At 44.5% G+C, this 20305-nt stretch overlaps 1 long non-coding RNA gene across 1 annotated transcript; it reads left to right on the forward strand.

The window, feature by feature from the left end:
- The first annotated feature begins 9933 nt into the window (after nucleotides 1-9933).
- Nucleotides 9934-13240, forward strand: LOC144901184 (uncharacterized). Its single transcript, XR_013629330.1, has 4 exons — nucleotides 9934-9970; nucleotides 10045-10112; nucleotides 12600-12717; nucleotides 12791-13240. It is a non-coding gene; the product is annotated as an uncharacterized LOC144901184 (long non-coding RNA).
- Nucleotides 13241-20305: the final 7065 nt, after the last annotated feature.

Genomic DNA, 20305 nt, shown 5'->3' on the forward strand with positions numbered 1-20305 from the left:
CGCAACGTTTGACGTTCACCACAGAACCAGGAATGCGACACAAGCTCCTCCTCTGACTTTTTTCTGTATTAGACAAGGCTTAACTTCTTTTTACACTTGCATGTTTGTTAAAACGTTACCTCAAACATTGCCTCTACACTTGGCTGTATCACATTTTAAATGTTTATGGTACATATGACAAACATATATTATTTACTTATATAATAGGGATGTCCTATATGCCGATATTGTCCAACTCTCGACTTCCAATACCAATATCAGCCGACATCGAGACCAATATGTGAACATGACATATTTCCTGTGGTGGAATGAACGCATAGGTGTTGTATGAAGCATTTTTTTCATTATCGGGATCTGATGCCGATATCAACCATTTTTATGCTAATATTGTGTCAATAATTATCAGACATCCCTCATAATATATTATATTGATTATCTTAGATTAGATGAGATGAAATATGGATGACTACAGTTTGACCCTTGAACATAATCTAAAAATATATATTGTAAATGTTATTGAATGATTATTTTATATATATATATATATATTATACTATACCATACTACTACATACTATACGATGTTGTGCTGAGCAGCCAGGTCCGAGATGCTTGCATTGTGGCTACTACTATTACTACCGCCGTAAGGGCCACGTCCTGTTCTGTGGTTATCATCACACGTTTCCTCTTCGCATTGTTGTCACTGCTACTTTTCTGAGATGACATAAGAAGAGAAAAAAGCCCAAGAAGAAGCAAAGTACGCATGTGCAGTTTGAATTGGAGCTAAAGTCTTGCTTGACATCACAAACAAAAAAAAAGAAAACCCAACAATTTTTGTCTGCTGTACTGTGGAATTATTCCGTCTCGATTCCAGCTCGGCTTCCTTTTACACTTAATTGATCTTTATTTCACAGCAGTTTGAGTTTCTGCAACTTGCCGGCGGATAAAGTGCACACAGTGTTTTATTCCCTCCTCGCCGTCCATCATGTTTATCTCCTTCCCCTCGCCGTTAAAATTCAGATTAGCTCGTCTTCCTTGCCACTGCTTTCGCTCTCCGAGGGCCCCGAGTGAATCTCCTCCTCACCTAATCAATTTCTAGCCTGCTCCAGCGAGCTGTGATTCCAAGGAGCACGCGGCGGCGGCGCGTAACATCGCCCTTGCTGACTTTTACGAGCTTAAGGATTTTTTTTGGGGGGGGGGGGTAAACAAACATGTTTGTATGTATCTGTCATTCATGTTTGACATCCTTCAACATGGCTGTTTGTGCTACATTAGCAGAAATGCTAACACATACTGTATCTGTATCCGTACAGTAGGGATTAAAGTCATTAGTGTTTCATTAGTCATCCATTTTCTTTTTCATTTTTAATACTTTTGTGTTAAAAATCCCTTTAGGATCATTCCGAGTCATTCTTTTCTCATTAGTCGCAATAACGCGGCCTCTCTGTGTTTATGTTTTAATGAGCCGATTGCAGCCAAGCAGAAAAGCCCTAAAAGACGGGAAAAGGTTTTATTGCTGAGTCATCCTCCAAGGGTGTTCCACCTCCCCATGCCCGTAATGACTTGTGTAGGCTAAATAAACCTGCCTGGCCCAAATATATAAAGAACAATAAACAACAGCCGATAGCGTTGCCTTTTATGGCGAAGCGCAACGATAGCGCACACAAACACGCGAGGCCCTTCTCCCAGACACGCTCTCGTCAACCACACGAGGACCACATCTTTATATTACCCCCAACTTTTATGATTATATTGCTTTACACTTTTATATTTGCTTTGGCAAGCTTTCCTCTCCAAAGTTTGAGAAGGATCTGCGGCAGAAATGCACCGGGAACTCGGTGAAATGGCGTGGTCAGTATCGCACATTCAGATTGTGTTTTTTCAATATTTTTCTAAAATATTTGCTAATTATCTTTTATGTTACATTGCAACATATATTAATTTAATCTGGTGAAAATATTAGTTTTATTTGATGGACCTGCTCCTGTAATGACCCCCTTTCCCGCCATCAACAGCAGGTCTCCAGTGCTCTGCAAGGTTGGGGCCAAGAAGAAGCTGATGTCAGCCATGACTCCATGAACAGTCAGGATGCGGGACTGACATCATTCCCTGCATCACCGCTTCCATTTGCTGCCCAATTATTGACGTGTTTCCCAGCGGCCCTCTTCCTGTCGTACTTGAGCGCCGCAGCGAGCGAGAAGGAATGATGAGCCTCCTCGGCGCAGGATGACGGCCCTGACTTCTCAGAAAGTGGATGATGCGGAGAGGTGGTCCTGATGAGGCGGCGCTGGGATGCGTCATGGTCCCACACCGCCTGATGGTGTCCGCGGGGGACCCTGCTCGCAGGTGACTCACTCTTTATTTTATTTTCTTTTATTCCGTGACCCAGTTTTGACAGCTAGTCATGCAGCCTGAAGATGTTTCACCAACAACAACTTACACATGATCCAACTTGCCATCAATGCATGCCTGGGGGTGGGGGGGGGGGGTGTTGCTTCACGTAAACACAGCTGACTTTGATGTGCATTCCCTTCTCCTTCTGTCAGTGTTATTGACATCCACTTCTTGTCAAGACATCCTCTTTCTTCTTCTATGGTTATCGTCATGCTGTTACCACAATGAAACACACCCGTGGAGTTCTACCTTTCCATCGCTTTTTCCACCCAAGGCTGTCTAAGAATTGATATTTTTATCTATTCCATCGTCCCTCCCTCGCTTATAGCGGTTCATTATCTCCAGGCCAGACCGCCATGTTGGATTCAATGTTGATAAATTGAATATTTTCATAGTTTACATTTCTTAATGTATCCACTTGACATTTTAGAGGACTAAACTTTGCTACAGTGTAAAGTCACTGACCTTTAGTGTGTGTTTGGATTTGACCTTGAATGTAATCTGCCGCTGTTATCCCAGCATCCAGCGTGACCTTGCATTCTGCCGACAGCAGCTTGAGTAAGTACTTCATTAGGCACACACACACACACACACAGTGTCCAGCCAGGAGGCTAAATCACCTTGGCTTGTAAGGAGAGGGGTTAAAAAAAAAGTGTCATTAATAATGATTAATACACCTTCCACGCCACGTAAAATAGCCCAGCAAACAGCGTCATCCATCACTAATAAGAAAGTCTTCAATAACAGCTAAATGACTTCCATTGGAGCAGAAACAAAACAAGTGCTAATTGTTCCCTCAGCAAAGTGACTAGCAGTACAAAACACACCTAATGAGGAATAATGACAGTCCGCTTTGAGAACTTATATCAGTTTTTCACCTCCAACAAAAACAGCATCTTTACCTCCCGAGAAGCAGGGGAGGTCGGTCGGTCGGTCGGTCGGTCGCACGGCGTGTTGCGGTGAATAATTAACGGCGGGTCGTATTTCTGTCAGTGCGGGGTTAACACGGGAGCGCCTCTGTCTTGTTATGATACAACACGACGACTGCATGATGGATGCCGCTGCTGTTAAATCAAATCAATATCGGCCTTCACTTGTTAGGATGTGTGCGTGTTTATGCACGCGCACTAAATGCCTCCTCATTTTCCCCACATAAGACTTGGGTCAGCAAAATAGTCATTTCTCATCCCGTCAAGGGACAATGCCACACAGTCGCCTTCACTACACTCGTCCCTCACTCATCACTGTTATACTTCCAGACCAACCCTGATAAGTGAATGTCCGCCAAGTAGGATTCAATATTAAGTGGACTATTTTCATAGTAAGAGCATAGAAAGCATATTTATGACGAGTTTTAACATTATTAGAGCCTTCTAGACATTAAATAACACCCCTACAGTCACTTTTACTCACTACTGTACATATAATACTTGAGGGGAAGCCGCACACTTGTGGTGAATATTTCAATGAGCTTGAAATCGACCTTCCGCTACCTCTGTGATGATGTCACTCGTGGAGCTGGTGGATGTTAGACGCCTTCCTTCCTTCGGTTTCTGCTTTGCCATATGTGACAGTGCATGTTGGGTGAATCGCAGCTCCACAAGTGTCGGTAGCACTCGTGCGCGCTACCACCACCATGCATGGCCGTGTGTTGACATAGTAAATCTATACGAGCTGTACACCGACTACGACACTGAAAGGTCAAAGCTGTGTGGGTGTGGACTTGGCCTTGTTTTTGTGCTGGGTTCTCGTGAGTCGGTGCGAATGAACATGACCTTCAACCCCATGTCAAAGGCGTGAACTTGCACTGCCGTTGTTACGGGAATCACGCGGCGCTGGTTTCTCGCCCCCTTCCCAAATATCACACAGCCGCTCCAAATTCTTGACCCCTGTCTCAAAAGGCGTTTGCTAACGCAACACATTGGTGGGACTTTTTACAAAAACACAACATGGCTTGCTTCGCCTCGCATGCCGCCACAGCACCATCCACCATGTGAGCTCCTGAGGGTTTGGAGTCGTTAGCTGGTTTGCTGTGGGCCATGGGGTGGTTCCACGTCTCGGTCGTACACAAACACAAGCCTGCCTGCAGCAACACAACAAGAACATGCATCACACACACACACACTGTGTTTGGTCTGCAGGAATGTTCTAGACATGTCAGCTTTGACACCTCATCCCTACTTGTTCCCTTCCCATCCATGTGGTCGTCCGCCCAAACAGTCGCTCTGTTTGGATAAACAAGACGAGATCCAGGTGTTTTGTTTGGGGTTGTTCCACGTCCCGTTTACAAGGAATCAAAGGTTCCTCCCCGAGGGCCTGCAAAGGAAAAGGGCGTACGACACGTCCTGCTTGTCTCGCGGTGTTGTGACGTTTGCCTCGTACAAACTTCATCACGTTCTCAATATGATGAAAAAGGTCCCACGCCGACCACCAGGAAGGGCTTGTGTGTTTTTGCCACTGCAGTCACCACGGCAACAGCACAGCTTTGGAAGAGTCTGGACTTTTACAAAGGAAACCTGCATCCATTTCATCGCTCCTGCGTTCTCGCAAAGCAACTGCTGGCCTGTCAGCATGGAAATCATTTACTGAAGGATGAAAGAGAAACTGGCAAATATATTTACCGCATCGAGATCACGTGTTTGCTTACTGACTGATGAATGCATGGACAGGGAATCCTCCAAAGTCGATGCTGGTTGACTTCCAAATTGTTCCCATTCCAAAACTATTTTTCCCATAAGAAATATGTTAAGTCCATTGGTTTCTTTCCAGGGTCAAATATTGATTTAAAACATTTGAAACATTTAAAACAGATCAATTTGACCTGAATTGACTGTATTTTCTTAGATTTCTCTATATCTCCCATATCACACCATTGGGACTATAAGGGTGTCAATATAAGCTCTGCTAATGTTTAAAAAAACTATTTAGAAGATTGTAAACAGATGTTTAATAACATAACTCCCAAAATATTACATTTCTAAAGAAGGAATACTACATCACAGAAATTCACTTATCATGGTCAAGTCTGGACCAATTAACCGTGATAAACGAGGGCCTACTGTACGTGGGAAACAAATAGTTTGGTAAATTATTTTTGTGTGCAAAATGGAAAATAAATAAATAAAATTTAAAAACAGATATTTTTTTAAATGCAGCAGCTGTACCATTACAGTGCATCATTTTTGTGTGCTGCCAATTATTACAGTAACTATTTTTTTCCTTTCTCCTTCCTCAGGCTGATGTGATGTTCTAAAGTGCACCCCCTTGCCCAACATGGGGCCCCCAATGGATGTTGGGGCCTGACATAGAGCATGTGTTCTGCGTGTAGGGAGGTGAGCATTACATCTTTCATTCATTCATTTTCTGCCGCTTATCCTCACGAGGGTCGCGGCTGCGCCGGAGCCTATCCCAGCTATCCCAGAGGCGGGGTACACCCTGGACTGGTCGCTAGCCAATCCCAGGGCACATATAGACAAACAACCATTCACACTCACATTCATACCTATGGACAATTTGGAGTGGCCAATTAACCTAGCATGTATTTGGAATGTGGGAGGAAACCGGAGTACCCGGAGAAAACCCACGCATGCACGGGAAGAACATGCAAACTCAACACAGCGATGGAATTGAACTCGGGTCTCCTAGCTGTGTGGCCTGCATTCATTCATCATTCATACATCTGTAGGATAGAAATCAAGTAAAGCCTAGTGGTGTTGTATAGGTACTGCAGGAGTTATGGGATTGCGGTGTGCAAGTTGCATCATGTGTTGCCAACATAATTGGCTGTGGAATAGAAGCACTTGGAGTTCCGATGCTAAGTTGAAACAATCACGAGTGGAGTTTCTCCTCGTCTGCGATGTTAAGCCGGTAAAAGTAAAATGGTCCCCAAGCCCGCATGGACGAGTGCAGTAAAAGTGGCCTTTTAGTGCCACATAATAACGTCGCTCATCACAAGCAGGAGAGTTTCATTTCTCATCATGAACATCTCAGAAGTCGTTTATGTTGACTTCCTGTGACTCCTAATGCGCTTTTCTTTTTCCTGCGCTCGTGTTTTTTAATGATTTTACATTTTCCACCTCCAGCTTCCACTGGAGTTAATAATCATCTGCCTTCACTGCTCAGGCAAAGCGCTGAAGGCGGGCGGCCAAGGGGGGGGGGCGTGCGGATGGGGGTGGGGTGCAAACTAATAACCACAACACGTAGTCCCTGGACGCCCAGGGTTTTTATTTACAACAACAATTTGTGCTCCCCGGTGAAGGCAGTTTTAGTAAGAGTGGCAACGCACTATTTCATTTTTAATGGTCACCTCGGGGGCCTGGCGCCCAAACGTCTTCATGCCATCGTTGTCATTCCATGCAGGCCGTGTTCGGATTCTTTAAAATTATATTTGTTTTGCTTTGTTAGACTCTAAATCAGTCGGATCAGGCTGACGTCCTCCACGTCCACTCGCATCTACTTCATGTCCTTTTGAGGACTTATTGATTTTCACCCACGTCACTAATCGATGCAGGAGTGTCCATGAAATGAAATGGCTGCCACAGCCCCGGGAAAAACTATGAAATGTAATAAAACTCATAAAGCTCCAGTCATCTGCTTGCAAAGCAGCATCGTTACCTTTTTGTTTTGAACCGTCGTGGCCTCGACAGGATGCACTTGAGTCATAAAAGCTGAATTAGCCCGGGACTAGAAAAAAATGTGAATTGAGCTTTTTAAATATACGCTGGGGCTGCACGGTGGTCATGTGGTTAGCACACAGATCTCACAGCGAGGAGACCAGGGTTCAATTCCACCCCCGGCCATCTCTGTGTGGAGTTTGCATGTTCTCCCCGTGCATGCGTGGGTTTTCTCCGGGTACTCCGGTTTCCTCCCACATTCCAAAAACATGCTAGGTTAATTGGCCACTCCAAATTGTCCATAGGTATGAATGTTAGTGTGAATGGTTGTTTGTCTATATGTGCCCTGTGATTGGCTGGCCACCAGTCCAGGGTGTACCCCGCCTGGGATAGGTTCCAGCACCCCCGCGACCCTCGTGAAGATAAGCGGTAGAAAATGAATGGATGAATGAAATATACTCTACAAGAATGTGATGTACGTGATGCACGTATGGTGTGAATTCAGGGTTATTCAATGATGGCAAAGAAAAAAAAATGCTCTGATAACCATAGAGCACCAAATGTACCGCATAGGAAACTGTTCCACATGTTTCAGTACGACACGGGTGTACAGTAATAATAAGTGTCAAAGGTAGAGCTAGCACCATGCATGCTCGTGTTTGCGCGTCAACCTTTTGAAGTGGCTCGTGTGTTCTTCTGGGTAGAGGCCCAAACACTTGACGGTAATTACCTCGTCCTCTGCCTCCCCCATAATTTTACGCCTGCGGGCGTGGAAGGGGGAACTTTGCCAAAGCCTCTTCATCAACTTGTTTGAATGAAAGGAGGGCAGCGGCACAGCGGTAGCTTCCGCACGCCAGTAGAAGAAAGAAAGAGGTGAAATGTTGGCTTTGGATTGCAACACGGCAATTCAAACACTCCCGCCTGCCGTGCACTCAGAGCATGCTCGCTCATCATGGCACGGATTGCAACCTCCTAGCGTCGCTTAGTAGTTAGCAGTGGTTAGCAAGTTTTGTTTGAAAACTACTCATTCCCCAAAATGAATCATGTGAGGTGGCAGTCGAGTGGTTAGCGCACAGACCTCACAGCTAGGAGACCGGGGTTCAATTCCACCCTCGGCCATCTCTGTGTGGAGTTTGCATGTTCTCCCCGTGCATGCGTGGGGTTTCTCCGGGTACTCTGGTTTCCTCCGACATTCCAAAAACATGCTAGGTTAATTGGCCACTCCAAATTGTCCATAGGTATGAATGTGAGTGTGAATGGTTGTTTGTCTATATGTGCCCTGTGATTGGCTGGCCACCAGTGCAGGGTGTACCCCGCCTCTCGCCCCAAGACAGCTTGGATAGGCTCGAGCACCCCCGCGACCCTTTATGGTTCATCCTGTATAATCTGAACCATACTAACAATCCCAACACAGGTTATGTTAGTTCATTGGTATTGTTGGTATGGTTGACTTAAGGTAAACAGAATTAATTGTTGGTTGTGTTCCAATATGTTAGCTTGTCATCTGTAGTGCGGTTCAGATTACGCAGAATGAATCATGCAAGGTTTGTTCATAGAACTGCACAAAAACTGTTATTTCCCATTCCCAGTAATGGCTCCTATGAGGTTTACGTTCGGGAGTGGGTCTGTTAAAACTTTGCTTCTGATCCCACAAACGTTTTGATTGAAGTTAGACTCTTTGTTTCGTTTGTTGGTTAAATTGCGTCAAAATGATTCCCATCCAAATTTATGTTTAGATTGACACCTTTTCCGAGAAGTGAATCACGTGGGCCATAAGGATATGTTTCAATGGTCATCACATCATTTTGTTTGCTAGCACTGTTGAAAAACGATGCTCCAGATTGTACTGAACGAATCGTACATGGTTTGTTCAAAAAAGATTTCTTATTCCCAAAAACGACTCGTGCGAGGCAATGAAGCAAACAAACCTCGTATGAGTTGTTCAGTGTCATCTGAACCATCTGACTCCAGGAGTCGGAGTGTGTGAGGTGCAAATTTCAGTTTGGGTTGTCCGTAGGGGTGCTCGGTTCTGTTTTGGTTGCAGTCGCATCGTTATAAGCATGGTTCTTTACAGTAATTAGCACTGCGCAAAACACTTTTTCCAATTCCGGGAGTTGAATTGTGCACAACTCGGTTACACCAAACAAATTATACTCATTTTTAATTCTAATCCGGATCATTCCATCGTTTGACCGTGGGGGGAATGGTACGTTATCGTCACGTTATCCTCTCTCAACCAGCTGAATGATAAAATGATGGACTGTCATACTTGTTGACTTGTGTTATGTAGTAGAAGTACATGAAGAGACAATTATGTCTAATTATGCTTTGGTATGAAGCTAAAACCCAGGCTGTGTTTACTTCCAAAGCATCAATTAAGCTAAATATCCTTTCAAGTATCCAATTTATGGACATGTGCAGGCGTGGGCTTGAAGCAGGGCGTCCTGTCAGCTGCATCCAGTCAGTCAGTCAGTCAGTCCAAGCAAACAACAGGTTGGCTTGTTTTCTTTTCTCTTTCCATCTAAACGCTCATCACAGCTCCCCCTGTTGCCACGGTAACGCCGCTCCAATGAGGAAGTTGTCCACATCTGGGCCGGGTCGGAGGGTAACCAATATCCTGTTTCCTTTGTCAACGTCGCTTTCTTAAGCGCGATGCCGTTATCCCGCGGTTACCGAGACCCCCCCCCCACCATACTACTGTGATTACAGGACTACAACAGTGGAACTGTAGATAGGACAGACTTTATTTAAAATGGCGGTATAAGATGTCCATACTGTATATACAGCATAAGCAAAAGTAAACATGACTTCAATTGCAACACAAATGGAACATTCTTTCCTTCCCTTGTTTCTTTTCTAGCAGCCTGGTGTTTTTCTTAGCTGTGGACATGCATACATACTGCATACAATATTGACCTGTGACCGCAGTGTTGGAGCCGCATCTTTTCCACTGCGGGGGCCGAGGTGAGCCCATTACTCACGTAGGGGTGGCAATAAGTTGATACCTGAAACGTCATCTTAACGTGTTTTTATTTTAGCGTGAAGACGAGAACCCCAGAACACCGGCGTCGTGCCGCAACTGTCGAGGTCCACGTAGCCTCCCCAGGTGATTAAAGAGGAAGCTGCTGCATCGCCATGACTCATCGCCATATGTGCTGGGCGTCTGTGGATCGTCTGTGTATCGTCTGTTTACACCGACGCATACTCAAGTGCTGTGCAGAAGTAGTTTGGGTGACAGGGATGGAAAGGATAGCAGAGCTCCAGAGGGCGTCCGAGCATGCAAATCTTTGTTTTCGGCCACCGCAGCGTTCCGTCTCACGCTTGGTAGTCACCGCGGGGGTGCTCATTTAGCCCGGGAAGACAAAACCCTCACTCGGCTAGGCTGGCGGACGCCGATGGAGGCTCTAATGGGCTCGGCAGGTTTCTCTCTGGTGATGCCTCATGACAGCACAACTCTCCAAAGGCCTCATTAGCTTGACCATTAAGCCCAAAGGATGATGGAAGAAGACCAACAAATGTCTCTCCTTGTGTGTGCTGGCATGCAGGAACTTGCACCCTTTAACGACCTTCGCATGATAGAGTGATAGTTTGAATTGAATTATGGCTGCAGTGCTGCGCTGATGCCAAACCGCATCGATTGTTCACAAATAGCATTAATGCTTGCCATAAGGCCTCAAAAATCTGTGTGTGTGTGTGTGTGTGTGTGTGTGTGTGTGTGTGTGTGTGTGTGAGAGAGAGAGCAAGAGGGGGAGAAGATAGAGCCGCTTTGAAGAAGACAAGGATGAGGAGGGGAAATTTTGCAAAGATGTAATCCCCGAAACACGCAAGAGGCCGACATAAATAAACATACCGGGAAGCATTTCAAAGGGATGGAATCCGCCGCTGCAGCAAAGCAAGATTAGGAAGCAAAACGGAGGGAGAGAGAGCGGCGGCACACATGCAGCCAAGGTGTGCACGCTCGTCACCAGCCTTCTCCCCCCCCGGTGGGAACAGCAACGAGCGTGACCGTGCAACAGGAGCAATCTCCTCCAGCTTTCGTCCATAAGCTCACCCTGGCTTGCCTTGTCTTGCGTGGCTGTTGAAATTCCTGTGCCCCGACGACACCTGCAAATTCAGAGCGGGCGCGGCAACACGCTGGCCTTTGTTTAGGCGGCAAACATCTGGAGTATTTGTCTGAGCAAAATGCAGTGTAGGCAGATGGGATCATTCATTCATTCATTCATTTTCTACAGCTTTTTCCTCACGAGGGTCGCGGGGGTGCTGGAGCCTATCCCAGCAGTCTTCGGGCGAGAGGCGGGGTACACCCTGGACTGGTCCGGGATCATTCAATGGATGCAAATGTTAAATGTTTATAGTAGAGATGCAGAATATCATTTTTTCAAAAAGATCGATAACTGTCCATCTCTGGACCGATATACCGATAACTGTTTTGTATCTTTTGAAATTGAGATGTAAGTTGGTCAAAACCTGTTGATTTGTGCTAAACCAATATCATGACATGGCAACCACCACGTCACTACTACCAGGAGAAGCAAAGTATAGAGCAGAGGGAGCCGTCTGATGTGGCCCAGCAAGATGCACTGTATTCGGACACATGCTCCAAGCAGCCGCCGTGATACCACCGAGGTCTCTGGCAAACCTTTTAGCACTTTTCAAACCCGGCGGCACAACAGGCCACAGATGTGATAGCGATGTGGCGTTTGTCAAAGGCTGTAATTCAGCACAGATGTTTCGATTCCGTTGGTCCAAATTGGCTTTGATGTACGTCTGTTTTGTTAACAAAACCCATTGGAACACATGGAAGACTTTGAATTTGATTCAAGGCTGCTTTAGGATGAGTTAGTGTGACTCTACATATATTGTCTTTGGTGAGACTGTAAAATGTATCTGATAAACGGTCCGTACATAAAGTTTATTTATGATTGCTCGCTGAAGAATTTTCTTTGATTTTTACAAAAAGGATGCTGAAGAATAGTATAAGATAAGATATGCATTTATTAGTCCCACAAGGGGAAATTCCAGATTTACAGCAGCAAAAGCAGAGTATAAAAACACACACAAGCATAGACAGCGCTAAATAAAAAAGGTCATACAAATAAAGTTCTATACACTATTTACAGCTGTTGATAAAGCCACGAGTTTATTGCACGGTTATTGCACTTGTTTATTGCACGGTTATTGCACAGGAGCCGTTTATATTATGGAGTCTGACAGCTATGACTGTCCTCTTACCGGGATTCAAGTACGTCACACTCATAATCGTCAGAAAGAGTCAGAAAAAACGCGTTCGCTTGGTTTGGTTCTTCGAGTCTTCATTGAAGACTCGTTGATGTTTACCACAAGACTTGGTTGCGGTTCCTTGAAGACCATAAGACGCATTACTCAACTTCAATGTTAACAGAAACAGATCATCATCATTGGGATGCTAAAGATGTGTGTGTGTGTGTGTGTGTTGGCTGGCAAAGGTGATTCTATTCTACACACACACACGCACGCACACACACATGCCTCACTGTGTGCATCAGATGTCCCGTCACCCGAACACTGACCCAATGTCCGCATGTGAATCGCCTATTTCTCCCGCCTCTGACAGCTGAGGGTGGCGGCGGCGACGGGGTGCCTTCATGACAGCTGTCCCCGCCTAGCAAAGGCAACACTGGGGCCTTGTGCTCGACTCCCTCCACTCATCCACCGTGTCGTCTCCCTTCCCGGTGAGGTTGTTCATGTGTTTGCGTCGTCACGTTTGTTTACGTTCTCCCTCGTCTCCGCTATCTCCTCTCGCAGGGAAGGATGGCAGCTCGTAAAACTGGTGGAGGAAACATCTCGCCTCCGCCGACAGGAGACGCATCTCATCCCAGATATCCATCTCCAACCAGCCGTGGCTTGTTAACTGGAACAATTGATTTCTCTCCAGCTCTCTGGCCGCATGCACGTATTTGTCTCAAGGCGCAGTGAGAAGCAGGAATCATGTTGAGGAATGCAGCCGCAGTTTCTTAGTTGATTTTGAGGGCACCTTGCATGTGGATGACCCTAGACACCATTCACTTGAATCAACTTCAAACGAGGTGTGGGGCAAAGACAAGCAAACTTCCCTGGTCGATGTTGCCAGGAAACCACACAGAAGAAGCTAATCCAATTAAATGTGCAACAGTCAGCGTGCATCCCGCCATGCACTCATACATCTTCACTCCCTTCGCCAGCGTAGCAGCCTGCTACTCGCATGGGACTACACTATAAGACTATCATTATTTTCGAAATGAATTTGATTTTATTTGTATTAATTTGTAATTACATTTTACATTTGTAAGATTGTTTTTTTTTTTTTTTACAATTTTTACATTTACTTTTTATATTATTTTATTTACTTGGACTTTTTTTTAAATCGACCCACCCAGAATGAATCTGTGATCCACTTTTGGCTCCCGACCCACCAGTTGAGAAGCACTGTTGTGTTAGATAACGTAGCACTGCTATTACCATGCCAGTCCACAAGGCGGAACCGCGTACGAACGTGACGATAAATCTACATTGATACTGCTAGCTGACGTGTGCCATCGTCGTGTTATTTATAAAAGGTAAGTAATATGTCACAAATGAAGCTTGAACACTGCAGTTGAATGTGTGTATTAATGGACTACATGTTTGTTTGAGAAACGTTAGGAGTTATTTCCACGTAAAACATCAAGTCATTGACGTTAGGTAGCTGCGTGCTAAAGGCTAATGCTAGCAAACGTCGGGAGTGAATGGGGGATGACCAAACAGGAAACCTGTTAGCATTAGCTTAAATTGTCTTGATTGAACGCCCCCTCGATCAGTCATGTACAACATGGATTGCGCAATAACAATTTGGCGTGTTTAGACAGTCAAAACCTTTTGTGGTAAAAATCTTGGAACAGTGTTGAACTTTGTATTAATGCATAATTACAACTAATAGCTGAACGTGCAAAAACAAGCTTGCTAGAACTTCCCTCTGTCGGGTGTCGCAAACTTTGTGGTTGTGTGTGTGGTGAAGGAGCTTCCTGCAGCAGATTGTGCTAATCACACATCTAAGGGCCCCTCGTTTAACTAAACAACACACTCTTTGTCCCGCCAACGGTGTGCTGTGCGAGTGATCAGGGACAGGGGTCGTGGAGTGCACGCACCACCACGTCACGGTCCAAGGTCCACCATTGAATATCTGTCGTTGGTGGGAATAGTGTGCAAATATCCTAAATATTAGAAAAATGTGAGTAAACAAACCTGCGTTAGAATCAGACAGTAAAAGGACACCGCTTGCCTTTGGTATCTGGAGCCCAACTGTTTGGAATTCCACGGAAAGCTTCCGGAAAAAGGCCTCACAAAGTCATGCCTGTCACTCGTTTCCTCGCGTACACTTGTCCTGCAGTTTAGTAATGCTAACTGCTACCTCAAAGTAGTTCCTGTGCAGTTAACAAAGGTTCTATGATGATGCTAGCTCGACCTGGGAAGCAGTTATTACTATTCCCATTACAGTGGTGCCTTGGTTAACATCATTAATCCATTCGAGAAGGTCGGACTCTAACCAAAGCAAATTTTCCCATAGAAAAGAATGTAAATCCATTTAATCCGTTCCAGATACCCCAAAATGTTAACAGATAACACATTTTATATACAATAATTATAGTTTAAAATGCAGAAAATGATGCAAACCGCACAGCAACTGTTATATATAAACAGATGTGTTGTTCTAAAATGGCGTCCCTGGCCCACAATGCATGCATCGTAAGATTTTGTCTTGGGCGTGTGATCCAAGGTGGCGTCATAAACAAACTGGACAGTACTTTAGACGCTAAACAAGCTGGCGAACGCAAGGGAAGGCAAAATATAGCAGAAAGTTTGGATGTTAACCAAAAAATTAGCAAATTGTAACAAACGTTAATTCCTTTGGGAAAAAATTAGCAAATTGTAACAAACGTTAATTCCTTTGGGAACAATTCTATCTTATATCAATATATCAGCCTATATGTTTCACGTAAAATAAAGACACTTTTATTGACACTAAAATGTGTCATGTTTCTTGTATGTTGCGACAGAAGCAGCCGACTCAGCAAGTACACACCCCCACCCGCCACCCCTCCCACCTGACATGACTAAATAATTAGAGTCAGTGCAGTAATTGACTGTACAACCAGTTTGAGATATGGTGATAGACACGGTCCCATTAAACAAATCCACTTTATTGCCGCTCCCCCTCGGCTAAGTTATGTTGAGCTTCATCGTTTGACGCCCACTGTGACACGCTGACAGTATCATTCATTCTGTGTGTGTGTGTGTGCGTGTGTGTGGAGGGCAGGCTCAAGGCTGAAGGCAGTATAACCTTCATGAAACACGACCACTATCTTGGAACCCACCCTTACACTCCAGACGTTGCCGGATGAAATGCACCGCACTGCGACCTATGACCTCGTCCCGCCCGGCGTTCCTGTTTTCCCGCCTGGCGACCCCGCTCAGAAGGCAAGAGCAGGGGGAGGGGTGGCGTGGTGACATGTAAGTAGATGCCATATACAACCAGCTTGCAGATTGAATTACGCCATGCACAATGGCGGCATTATAGGCCCCCGACGCAATTAAAATTGATTAATGCGATCAGAGGAGAGGAAGTCCTGTCTTCATCACAGACCTGGAGGTGAGTACTCATCGAGAAGGGGGGTTCCACATCGCGTTTGGCTCTTTGGAGAACAAATTTAGAATCAAAGAACGCATAAGCGTACCGTAAATATTGGCTAAACACATGTACAGTATTTACTAGGGCGTCTCTGCTATGGCAGCAGATGGAAGCATAGTCTAGCGTCCCCCAGAAGTGTTTCCCCCCTTCCTGATATCTTATTTGTCCCTATGCACAGTAACAGGTTTGCACGGCGGCAGCATCCAGGTATTGTAAGGTTGTATCGGTAAGTGGTACCATTGGAAATGAAGCCTCCAAGATGAAGCCTCTTAATGCACAAAATAATCATCCAACTTACTTATTTGTTCATACTACATATGATGCATGCAGAGCAACTTCATGCTCTGTCTCCTTTCTGATCCGATCTCCTTGCCCCATGAGGCGTTCGGGCATGCTTGTAGTTATTATAATATTCTCTTCACTTGAATCTATTTTATATTTTTATAAGGAAGAGTTGGCAAAACAATAGACTCCAGTTCATTTTCAAGCATGAGAAAAGCAATGATTTCGCTTACATTTATTTTCCTGATATAAAAACACGCACGCGGAAGGGGGAATTTCACCACGCGCGTTTGATTTGTGCAAGCTTCCTTTACAATGTACAGACATGTGAAACAAATCCCATGCTGATGCTAATTTTTAGCTCTCATCTTTTTTTTCTGCAGCTTCCCAGAAGTAATCCTCCTTCCGATTTTACGTGAGAAATCCGCGCGGTGACTATCCCATCCCGCAGCAGTCAAAAGTCGGGAGTTTTTTGTTGCGATTTGGGCGACGGAGCACATTAATGACGCCTTGGCGCATTCACACATCAGCTGTCAGAGATTATTCTTGGCAGACGTGATGGGAAAATAGTTGCGGCGCTTCTTTTTTGGCAAGTTGCTTTGTCTTTTGTCATTCAATCAATGAATGAATGTGGAGGTAGGAGTGCCGGTGGAAGGCTCTGAACGAAGAAGACGAATGAGATTCCGCGCATAGCGCAGTCATGTGAGTCACGACAATGCCTGCGCCGACTTTAGAGTCTTTAAAGTGGAAATCCCGCGCAGCTCGCATGACAAAAGAAATGTATTGTCGTTTAAATGCAGCACGGGGAGCGTCTTTGTGCTTTAAGGCGTTAGCATAAATCATATTCTGTTGACAGCCGCTGCAGGGAACTGGCGGGAATCCTCATAAATAAACGCACAAAAGACAATGTTGGAATGTTGGTTGCCAATGCACAAATACAAATCTGCATTGCCTCCGCTACATAGTAGAAGTAGCATTAGCTTTAGCCTGCTAGCGCCAATGTTTGCGACTCTTCTTTGTTTAACAGAAGACGCAAAAGAGAAATTTATTTTAGCGTCTTACAAGAATTAGTAGCACCGATGATGCAAAGCCTGATCTTCATCAATATGTTTTAGTTTACATTGGCATAAATTTGTGATGTCATCATACATCCAACTCACAAGACGAAACCATGCACGAGATTGGGTCCATAAGAACCAGACAAGATTTTAACATTCATTTTAATAAAGATATAATGAAAAGATCTGACTGGACAAGCAAACGTTTTTATTTATTTAATTTAAGTCGCAAAACAATTCAGGTGCGTTTTGAGGTGTTTAATGTCCCACAAATTGACACTAAAGAATATTATTGTCAACATTTCTGTTATAATCATAACAATGAATACGATATCATAATAAGCCAATATTTCCTTTAATTTTACATTTGTATCATATGTTTTCTTGTAGGCAGTTGATACTGTCTGTCAGACATTTGCAGCATTTCTTCAAATGCTGGCTTTTCACCAGTATCAAGGAGCAGCATTTCTTTTGTGATGACTTTCTGTGAACACACAGCGTTGTTGTCCACTGTTTCGTTTGTATTGACTGTGCTGACCGAACGTCTTAGTGAATGTTGACTGTCGGGACGAAGGCTTCCCCGCCCCCTCCAGAGGAGAAAACTATGTTGGGTGGATCTGTGCACCTGTTTCAAATAAATTCGGCATACTGGCTCATTTGTGTTGAAGGGCTTGCTTCACTATGTGGCATTTGGCTTTGCGAGCATCTTTTCCACTCCTAATTGCCTCCTCCATAGAGACAGAGCAGCTATATGACGGACAAGAGGTCTCACTCTGTTCGGTGTTATTCTATGAAGCATCTGCAGTCAGTCAGTTCTCTTCCTGCCTGTTTGGAGGTGAGAGTTTATTTGGAGGCCTGCACTTTTATTGAGTTCCTTGTCACTTATGTGATTAATTATTTTTTTTTTCTGAATGATAAATCTTGTCAGGTTTTAATTTCATGAGATCGTGTGACACGAGACCCCTCATGTACACTGTATCATACATCCATTTCTAATATTAGGACTCTTCATATACATAGATAAGCTAGATCAAAATATTACAAAGTGTATCAGTCGAAGTATTTCATGGATAAATTGCTGCTCCCTGAGGGCACACGTGGGAAGGAATTTTAACAGCGCTAATTACAGGTGTCATATCTGCACGGAATGTTGATGAGCTCAACGAGAGCAGTGTGTCAGTAGTGTGTGAGCGGGTACTAGGAAAAAGAAGAGGAAGAATGTTGCACAGAGCTCTGAATGGAGGTGACAACTAGGAAGGCGAGTCACCTGGGGGGGGGACCCAAGCCGACAAAGGTGATGATGAATATGAGTTGGGTTGGAGATTCAGGGATGTGCTTTAGTCCGTCAGGAAAACCAAGCAGGTGCAAGATTGCGAGGTCCGAGTTAAAGTCCACCATTGGTACTTTTTCAACTGGGGGAAGTGAGAAGATTCGGCTTGTCATGATGATCATTTTGCCGGCTTCGTTAAATTGACATGTGTATGCATGTTTGATTTCCTCCTCTCTCGCTACCAAACAGCCTGGAAGAAATAAACGTTACACCTCACTAAACGTTAACTATGTATTCCACACACGATATTAGTAACGGTCACAGACGTGTTTATGCAAATTAGCTGTTCTCTATCAACACACAATGTTAAACTCCAAGTCATTTCACGAAAGTGACACTGATTAAAAATATATAGAAATATAGTGATTTTTATTGAAGTTAAATCGTTGCCATTATATTTAAGTGCAGTTTTGCTTCTTTTTAATCTTGCCAATGCAATTAAAATGTTAAATACTCTTGAGAAATTAAAGTTGATTGCTTTTGATACGGTGTACTTGTGTTAATATGCCTTATATTCTCATGACATTAATGGGGAAAAAAGTCTCAAAAATGTTGACAATATTACATTAATGAGAAATGATCTCACAATAATCTTGACAGTAATATCGTTTCATGGCAATAATTTGTAGGACAATTACGGTCCAGTAAATATGTTATCGTGACAGGCCTGGAGAAGATTCCATTAGCTTAATTAACACATCCAGTCTTTTCCCTACTTTCAAACATTTTAGCACCTCGTCACAAAGTGTTGTGACTTTAACAACGCCGCAACTTTCCTCTGAAATAACTTCCACAATTTCACACTGGCTCTACAAGCCGACTCACTCGGCCGCTTTTATGGGAGGCGGCTGCGCTGGACGCACTTTATTGGGCCGCCGTGAGCTCTAATTTCTACTGGGTGTTGGCAGGGGTGTGTGTGGGGGGGGTGGGCGATTTGGATTGAATGCATGGCCCTGCAGAGGCCTCGTAAATCACATTGTGCATTCAGTGTGTGTGTTTATGTTGGCAATAGAACACATTAAAACGATGATACACATCCGGTTTTATGTAGACACCCGGCACTAATAAATGTGCATCGTTCTTTGAGTTTGTCATTTCAATTTGGAGCCCAGCAGGATCTGTCGTCATGTCGGAGTCGATCATGCGTTTCTGCCCTGGCTGCGCTCCAGCAGGCTTGGCCCCGGCCCTGGTCGGCCTCCCGCCACTCCAGTATGGAGAGGAGTGTCCATTTCTTAGATAAGCATCTCCAGGAGAGGCCCAGACAGAACAGCTAACCACTTCCATACTTAGATTCCTAGAATGTTGCTTATATCCGACGTACGTCTTGTGGTCCCACCCTGCCTGGAAGCAGTGATCTCACCTTCCAGACGCCTCCTAAGCCCTGCATCCTCTCCCTGGCAGACTCTTAAGACCATCAGGCTCAGGATTTGACTTTAAAACAACATGCACCTCAAGTTTTTAAGAATAACAGATGATATCCCCTGTTTCAGTGAGTGGAACAAGAAATCCATGTTCATAAAAGATCCCTGTTCATAAATATTCCTGAAAACACATTATTTTCCCAACTTTTGTCAACAAGCGTCAGGTTTTCCCAGCATTGAAAGTAGTATCAGCCAGACAGACACCCTGTTATGTTGCAAGTAATCGCTGTCAGTTGCAGCGCAATGCTGTCTTTGCTGGCTTCTGTATTTCCAGATCTACCATTGTGGTAATTTGGGATGTCAACAACAGCATTTTTATCCGTGACTGCTTGTCTTATCTGCCACTGGTGTGTGTGTGTGTTGAGTTCATTAAAGAGGAAGTAAGAATGAAAGCAGCCGTGCATCCCATCGCAGCCGCGCCTGCTCGTAAAACCTCTGAAGACACCTCTGATCCTTGTCATCGTCCATTAAGCAAACGGCCCCTGCATGGAAGGAAAGCTTCTTTTATGTCCTTCCCCAGCGAGA

Source organism: Doryrhamphus excisus, linkage group LG10 (genome assembly GCF_037039965.1).
Source record: "Doryrhamphus excisus strain RoL-2023G ecotype Guam linkage group LG10, RoL_Dexc_Guam_v1.1, whole genome shotgun sequence".
Lineage (NCBI taxonomy): Eukaryota > Metazoa > Chordata > Actinopteri > Syngnathiformes > Syngnathidae > Doryrhamphus > Doryrhamphus excisus.